The sequence below is a fragment of the Suncus etruscus genome, chromosome X (assembly GCF_024139225.1).
Source record: "Suncus etruscus isolate mSunEtr1 chromosome X, mSunEtr1.pri.cur, whole genome shotgun sequence".
Taxonomy (NCBI): Eukaryota; Metazoa; Chordata; class Mammalia; order Eulipotyphla; family Soricidae; genus Suncus; species Suncus etruscus.
This window is the reverse complement of record NC_064868.1, coordinates 18,845,475-18,853,538: the sequence shown is the minus strand read 5'-3', so window position 1 is coordinate 18,853,538 and position 8,064 is coordinate 18,845,475. Positions and strand designations below refer to the sequence as shown.

At 37.8% G+C, this 8,064-nt stretch overlaps 1 non-coding gene across 1 annotated transcript; it reads right to left on the bottom strand.

Annotated features, from left to right (window-relative positions):
* Nucleotides 1-367: 367 nt before the first annotated feature.
* Nucleotides 368-474, bottom strand: LOC126000315 (U6 spliceosomal RNA). Its single transcript, XR_007492665.1, has one exon. It is a non-coding gene; the product is annotated as a U6 spliceosomal RNA (small nuclear RNA).
* Between the last annotated feature and the right edge of the window lie 7,590 nt (nt 475-8,064).

Below are 8,064 nucleotides of genomic sequence, written 5' to 3'. Positions count from 1 at the left end.
TCAAGGAACTACTTAAAACAAAAATTGTTATTTTAAATAATACCCAAGTACAGGAGGTTGTCAAATCCTATACAAAAAAGCCAAACTTATGATCTTTCTTCAAGAAGTAAAATTGTTGTTTTTTTATTTTGTTTTGTTTTTTAGGAACTAAGGTGACAAGATCATCTGACTACTTGTTGCTAACATGGGGTGTTGTGGAGTTCCCAGAGTTTTACTTTTTGATATCTAGGTAGATATAGAGGATAGTGAAAATAACAAAATTGTATTCTTTATGGTCAAGAAGATAAATAACTACATTCTAATTGCTGTACAAAAGTATAAGTGCAACTGAACTGCTTGAACAAAAAGAGGATTCACATGTTTTTTTTTTAATATGGAACACTTCACGAATTTGCATGTCATCTTTGCGCAGGGGCCATGTTAATCTTCTGTGTATCGTTCCAATTTTAGTATATGTGCTGCTGAAGCGAGCATCTTCACATGGTTTCTTAAAGTGATGAAAAGAGTAAAAGCCTTTCTGATCTCAAGATGTTGACTTCTGATGAGGTGTATGGAATCCAGAGTTTCTCTTGGGGATTATTCTTTGTAGAAATATAATCATAGCCTTTCCTTTGTATGATTAGGTTGCCTGCTACCAAATCTTTATCAATTTTCACCCAGATAGGTTAATTAGTTATTTTCTGAGCCTGTACATCTTCTTCAAAGTGTCCTTCAGCAGTTGTATGAGGTTCTCCTTGAGGTAAATTTTAAAAAATTTAAAAAAATGTTAATGATAGGAAATCAAGTGAGGCATACCCCTTTATGGTGTTTTTTTTTTAATAATTGAGTTTTGAGGGTTCTATGAGCACATTCATTATGGACTTATCCTTGAGGATTATAGGGGATACCAGTCATATATTTGATATTTGCAAAATGACTGAAACGTTTTACTAGTTTAGGGTGGATCATTATCAGTTTTGATGATATTGGGAACACCCATAACAGTAAAGCATTGTAATAGAAAGGAACAAATTGGCTTTAGCTCTTTCTGAAGTCGTAAGGACAGCCCATATAAAATGAGAAAAATTATCAATAACCACATGTAGAAATGTTTTTTTTAGGAAGAGGTTAACATGAGATATGCATTGCCATAGTAAATTTGTCGCAGACCTTTGGTGTTAGCTCTGGTCACATGAGGATGCAATGCAAAGGAATGCAAATAGAGCAATTGTGAACTATTTGGCTTGTGTTAGTTGGATGCTATAGTGTACATGAAGGTGATGGGCACCCGTGTGTAGAGCATTATGCTCTTCTACAGGTGACTTAAATATTGGTATTGCTAGGTGATCAGCTGTTTTTTTTTCTAAATACATTGGAACAGGGAGACCAGAATCAGATCGTATATGAGTGATGAAAATAGGCTTGGAGTGCTTTTGTAAAAAAAGCTTGAACCACAGGGTTGTGAGCATTTATAGAAGTAGCTATTTTAAGTAAAAGGCTAACTTCATAGACTGAGTTGCTTACCATTTTGCATAAGCCTGACACGTGGGAAAGTAAATATATCAAGGTGGCAAGTACCACTTGGACTGAATTATGATTAATACACACTGTTGTGGTCAGGGATGGGCCAGTGATCCCACTGTTCCTGAAGATGAGCCATCAATATAAAATACTGGCAAATAGAGAATAGGAGAAGAGCAAATGATGGAAGAGACCACAAAATGAGTCCTGAAAAAGTCCCACGTTTTTCCCGTCGGGTTGGGGGAAGAAAGTTTTCTTGTGAAGTCATCCAAAGCTTTTTAAAGAACATCAATAGAGGTCATAACGAGTCAATTTCATTTTTAGGGATAGGTAGCACAATAATGGGTTCATGTCCCAATAAAGCATATACTCCAGTCTCCCTTTAGAGTGTTATAAATTCCAAAAACGGTACAACAGTGTGAGGTTGTAAATAATTCCATTCTATTGGACCTTACAATTGGACAATTGTAGTGGTGACTGAGATGTAGCAAAAATTAATAACCATAGCCCATTAAAAACTCAAATTCCTGGAGGGAGGAAAAGCACAGTGGTGTTTGCCTAGCAAGCAGCAGATCCAGGACGGACAGTGGTTTGAACCCCATTGGCCCATATGGACCCCCTACCTGCCAGGAGTGATTTCTGAGCACAGAGCCAGGAGTAACCCCTGAGCGCCACCAGGTCCAAGAACAAAACCAAAGAAAACAAAAAACTCTTAATCCCTTCTGGCCTCTGGAGTTAATCATCTTGAGCTATCCAGAGCAGTTTCCTTCTAGTGTGAGGAACAAGTTTCTAAGCTAAGCTCAGAATTAGGAAAATCAAGAGAGGATCATACCCTAATGTCTCCCAGCAGTTTCTGAAAACCATTGATATCAAAATTGGTCACTTGGTCACTGATGTGTTAAAAGGTGATCAATAGTTGCATGATGATGAAACAGTAATGCAAGGCTATTTCAAATAGTGCTAAAAATTGTACTCATTATGTCTACAAGAGCCTAGAAAATCTCCAAAGTATGGTAATTATTATGCATGAAGATACGAACTTATTTCGTGGTTAAATTCTGGACTAGAAAGAGACAATCTCTAAATAGGATTCCAAGAGTATCTGAAGTATTGACAAAATTATTATAAATCTGCTTTAGTACAAAAGCACTAGAAATCTTCAACTTTATTAAGATGCTGGTTCCTAAATTTCATTTTTGATTTTGAGCCACATGAGGGAGTGGCTCAGGGGTCATTCCTGGCTCTGTACTTAATAATGATTCCTGGTGGTGCTCTAGAAACCATATGGGATCCTGGGCAGAAACATAGGTCTGCCATGTAAAAGCATCTTCCCTGCTATCCTATTACTCTGCCCCCTGGTCTCTAAAATTGTACTATAAGCTAGCATTTAAGTAATACTTTGCTGTAGTTTTTATTTTTTCTTTTTTGTTTATTAATATCTTTATTTAAGCACCATGTTTACAAACATGTTTGTAGTTGGGTTTCAGTCATAAAAAGAATACGCTCCTGGAGTCATACAGGAGAGGAGTTGTGGATAAAGCTGACTCTGCTGGGCCCCTTAAGATCGGCAGACATTTTGAGGCTTCCCCCAGCTTGCTTCAACCTGGGAACTTTGATCTTCTCTGGCATCCATCTTCTGAGGGTTTGCCTCTGCTAGGCGAGTCATTCAGGGCAGGAGTTGTGAATAAAGCTGACTGCTGGGCCCCTTAAAATCAGCAGACATTTAGAGGCTTCCCCCCACTTGCTTCAACCTGGGAACTTTGATCTTCTCTGGCATCCATCCCATGAGGTCTTGCCTTGCCTAGGTGAGTCACTCCGGGTAGGAGTTGCAGGTAAAGCTGACTCTGCTGGGACTCTTAAGCTCACCTCTTACTGGGTTGAAGCAGAACAAGGCCGCTCCACTTCTCTTTGCGGCCGTGCACTCCCCCTAGCCAATGAATACCACCACAACACGTAGAAAAACCCACAACACAAGCGTGGCAATGGGAAACTTTGCAGACCAACATCAGGCATAGAGAATGAAGATGGCAATTCTGATGACCTAAAAATGGCCAACCACCTAGTCTTTCAGATATGGAGTTTAGAGTAGAAATATGGAGGATGCTCATAGAACTCAAAGAAAGTATAGAATAGAAGACTAATGAGAATCTAGAGAATATGAAGATAGAAATCAGAAAACTCCAAACTGCTATATCAGGTCAAATAACAGGTCTGAAAAATCAGTAGAATTGAAGAACAAAGCTGAGGATAGAATTACTATGCTGAAAAATGTGATGCATAACAAGTCCACACACCAGAAGAGATTGGAAAAAAGCCTTAAAGCAAATGATCAGACAATGGAAAAATTACTCAAAGTATAGGAACAGATGAAAATAGAAGTCTCTGATAAGCTCAACAGAAACAACTTAAGGATCATTGGAGTACCAGAGACCCAAGAAGAAAATCTCCAGGAAGAATCAACAGTCAAGAACATCATCACAGAGAAACTACCAGAGCTAAAAAATACATGTGGCCAAATTCTGCATGCCCGAAGAGTACCAGCTACAAGAGACCCCAGGAAAAACACCCCAAGACACATCCTAGTCACAATGATGACTCCCACAGATAGAGATAGAATACTGAAAGCAGCAAGATCAAAAAGGGAAATTACATTCAAGGGAGCATCCTTGAGATTTACAGCAGACTTGTCACCAGAAACACTCAAGGCCAGAAGGCAGTGGTGGGATATAGTGACAAAACTCCATGAAATAAGTGATTCGCCTAGAATACTGCACCCAGCAAAACTCACTTTCAGGTTTTAAGGAAGTATAGATGGCTTCACAGATAAACAACAGCTCAAAAACTTCACAGGCTTAAAACCAGCCTTAAAAGAAAAACTGAAAGATCTACTTTAAAGACAATACCAATAAACACACCAAACTTCTACACAAAGATGGCAATAAATCCCATGACAATTATCTCTCTCAATGTCAATGGACTAAATGCACCTGTTAAGAGGCACAAAGTGGCAAAATGGATCAAAAAACTGAATGCAACCTTCTGCTGCCTACAAGAAACACACCCGAATACTCAGAACAAACATAGACTTAAAATGAAAGGCTGGAGGAAAATCATCCAAACAAATAACACCCTTGAAAAAGCTGGAGTGGCCATACTAATATCAGATGACACAAACTTTATACTCAGGAAAGTTGTAAATGACAAAGATGGACGTTATGTTATAATCAAGGGATATGTACAGCAGGAAGAAATCACTCTCCTAAACATATATGGACCCAATTAGGGACCAGCAAAGTTTTTAATAAAATTATTGACAAATCTGAAAAAGGTTATCAATAATAACACAATAATAGTGGGATACCTCAACATGGGCCTGTCAATTCTTGATAGGTCAGCCAGATTGAAACCCAACAAAAATACTAAACCTGAGAAGAGAAATGAAAGAAAGAAGCCTAGTAGATCTATATAGGACACTTCATCCTCAGAAACCTGGATACACATTCTTTTCCAACATACCTGGGTCATTCTCCAGGATAGACCACATGCTGGTACATAAAACATACCTCCATAAAATCAAGAAGATAGAAATTTTGCAGGCTACCTCTGCTGACCACAAGGCTCTGAAATTAGATGTGAACTACAAAGAGACACACAAGAAAAACTTTAACAGCTGGAAATTAAACAGCCTACTACTGAATAACAGTGGGTTCTAGATGAAATCAAAACTTTCCTGGAAACAAATGACAATAAAAGTACAAACTATCAGAACCTATGGAATACAGCAAAAGTAGTCCTGAGGAAAATTTATAGCTTTACAAGCACACATCAGGAAGGAAGAAGGAGCATACATGAATAGCTTAATGACACAGCTTATAGAATTAGAAAATGATCAACAAAAGGAACCAAAAATAGGGAGATAGAATGAAATAACAAAGCTGAGAGCAGAAATCAATGAAGTGGAAACACAAAAATCAATCTGAAAGATCAACGAAAGCAGAAGTTGGTTCTTTGAAAAAAAGTAAACAAGATTGATAGACCATTGGCAAAACTTACATAGAAAAAGAGGGAGAGAAACTTGATAACGCATATTAGAAATGAAAAGGGGAGATCACTACCGATACTACAGAGATTCAAAGGGTAATCAGAAACTACGTTGAGAAACTCTATGCCACTAAATATGAGAACCTGGAAAAATGGATACATCTTTGAACGCATATAACCTTCCACGGTTGAATAAAGAAGATATAGCATATCTAAACACTATTGAGGAAATTAAAACCGTAATCAAAAATTTGCCCAACAACAAAAGCCCAGGCTTTTCATGAATGAATTCTTGCAAACATTTCAAGAGGAACTACTACCAATCCTGGCCAGGCTTTTTTATGAAATTGAAAAAACAGGAACACTTCCAAATAGCTTTTATGAAGCCAACATCACCTTAATACCAAAACCAGATAGATGCTGCTAAAAGAGAAAACTACAGACCAATAGCCCTGATGAACACAGATGCAAAGATCCTCAACAAAATCCTGGCAAATAGGATCCAATGCCTCATTAAGATCATCCATTATAATCAAGTAGGTTTCATCCCAGGAATGCAAGGATGGTTTAACTTCCATAATTCTATCAACATAGTACACATCATCAACAACAAGTAAAATAAAAATCACATAGTCATATCAATAGACGCAGAAAAAGCATTTGATAAGGTCCAACACCCATTCTTGATGAACACTGTCAGCAAGATGGGAATGAAAGGAACCTTTCTCAATATAGTTAAGGCCATCTACCACAAGGCAATGGCAAATATTATCCTCAATGGAGAAAAACTAAAAGCCTTCCTTCTAAATTCTGGTAATAAGACAAGGCTGTCCTCTCTCACCACTCCTATTCAACATAGTATTGGAAGTCCTTGCTATAGCGTTTAGGCAAGAAAAAGATATCAAGAGAATCCAGATAGGAAAGGAAGAAGTCAAGCTCTCACTGTTTGCAGATGACATGATACTCTACTTAGAAAACCCTAAAGACTCTACCAAAAAGCTTCTACAAATAATAGATTCATATAGCAAGGTGACAGGCTACAAAATTAACACATAAAAATCAATGGCCATTTTATACACCAATAATGATGGGGAAGAAATGAACATTAAGAGAACAATCCCATTCACATTAGTGCCACACACTAAAGATGTGAAGGATCTATACAAAAACCATAAAACACTGCTCCAAGAAACAAGAGGACACGCGGAAATGAAAACACATACACTGCTCATGGATTGGCAGGATCAATATCATTAAAATGGCAAAACTTCCAAAAGCATTGTACAGATTTAACACAATTCCTCTAAAGATACCCATGACATTCTTCAAAGAAGTGGATCAAACACTTCTAAAATTCATTTGGAACAATAAACACTCTCAAATAGCTAAAGTACTCCTTGGGAAAAGGAATAAGGGAGGCATTGCTTTCCCCAATTTTAAACTGTATTTCAAAGCAATATTTATCAAAACAGCATGATATTGGAATAAAGACAGACCCTCAGATCAGTGGAATAGGCTTGAGTACTCAGAGGATGTTCCCTAGACATACTACCACCTAGTTTTTGATAAAGGAGCAAGAAATCCTAAATGGAGCAAGTGGTGTTGGCACAACTGGTTAGCCACTTGCAAAAAGCGAACTCATACCCTCAGCTAACACCATGTATGAAGGTAAAATCCAAATGGATTAAAGACCTTGATATCAAATCTGAAATTATAAGGTATATAGAACAACATGTAGGTAAAACACTCCATGACATTGAGACTAAAGGCATCTTTAAGGAGGAAACAGCACTCTCCAAACAAGTGGAAGCAGAGATAAACAAATGGGACTATATTAAGCTGAGAAGCTCCTGCACCTCAAAGGAGATAGTGCCCAGAATACAAAAGCCACCCACTGAGTGGGAGAAAATATTCACCCAATACCAATCAGATAAAGGGCTAATATTCAAAATATACAAGGTATTGACAGAACTATACAAGAAAAAAAATCTAACCCCATCAAAAATGGGGAGAAGAAATGAACAAACACTTTGTAAAAGAAGAAATGCAAATGGCCAAAAGGCACATGAAAATATGCTCAACATCACTAATCGTTAGGAAAATGTAAATCAAAACTACTATGAGTTACCACTTCACGCCACTGAAATTGGCACACAGCACAAAGAAGAAAAACAAGCAGTGCTGGCGGGGATGTGGATAGAAACTCTCTTTCACTGCTGGTGGGAATGCCGTCTAGTCCAACCTTTATGGAAAGCGATATGGAGATTCCTCCGAGAACTGGAAATTGAGCTCCCATATGATCCAGCTATACCACTCCTAGGAATATACCCAAGGAACACAATACAATACAAAAATCACTTCCTGACACCTATATTCATTGTACTGCGATTTACAATGGCTAGACTCTTCAAACAACCAAGATGCCCTTCAACAGATGAGTGGCTAATGGAATTGTAGTACATATACACAATGGAATACTATGCAGCCGTCAGGAGAGATGAAGTCATGAAATTTTCCTATACA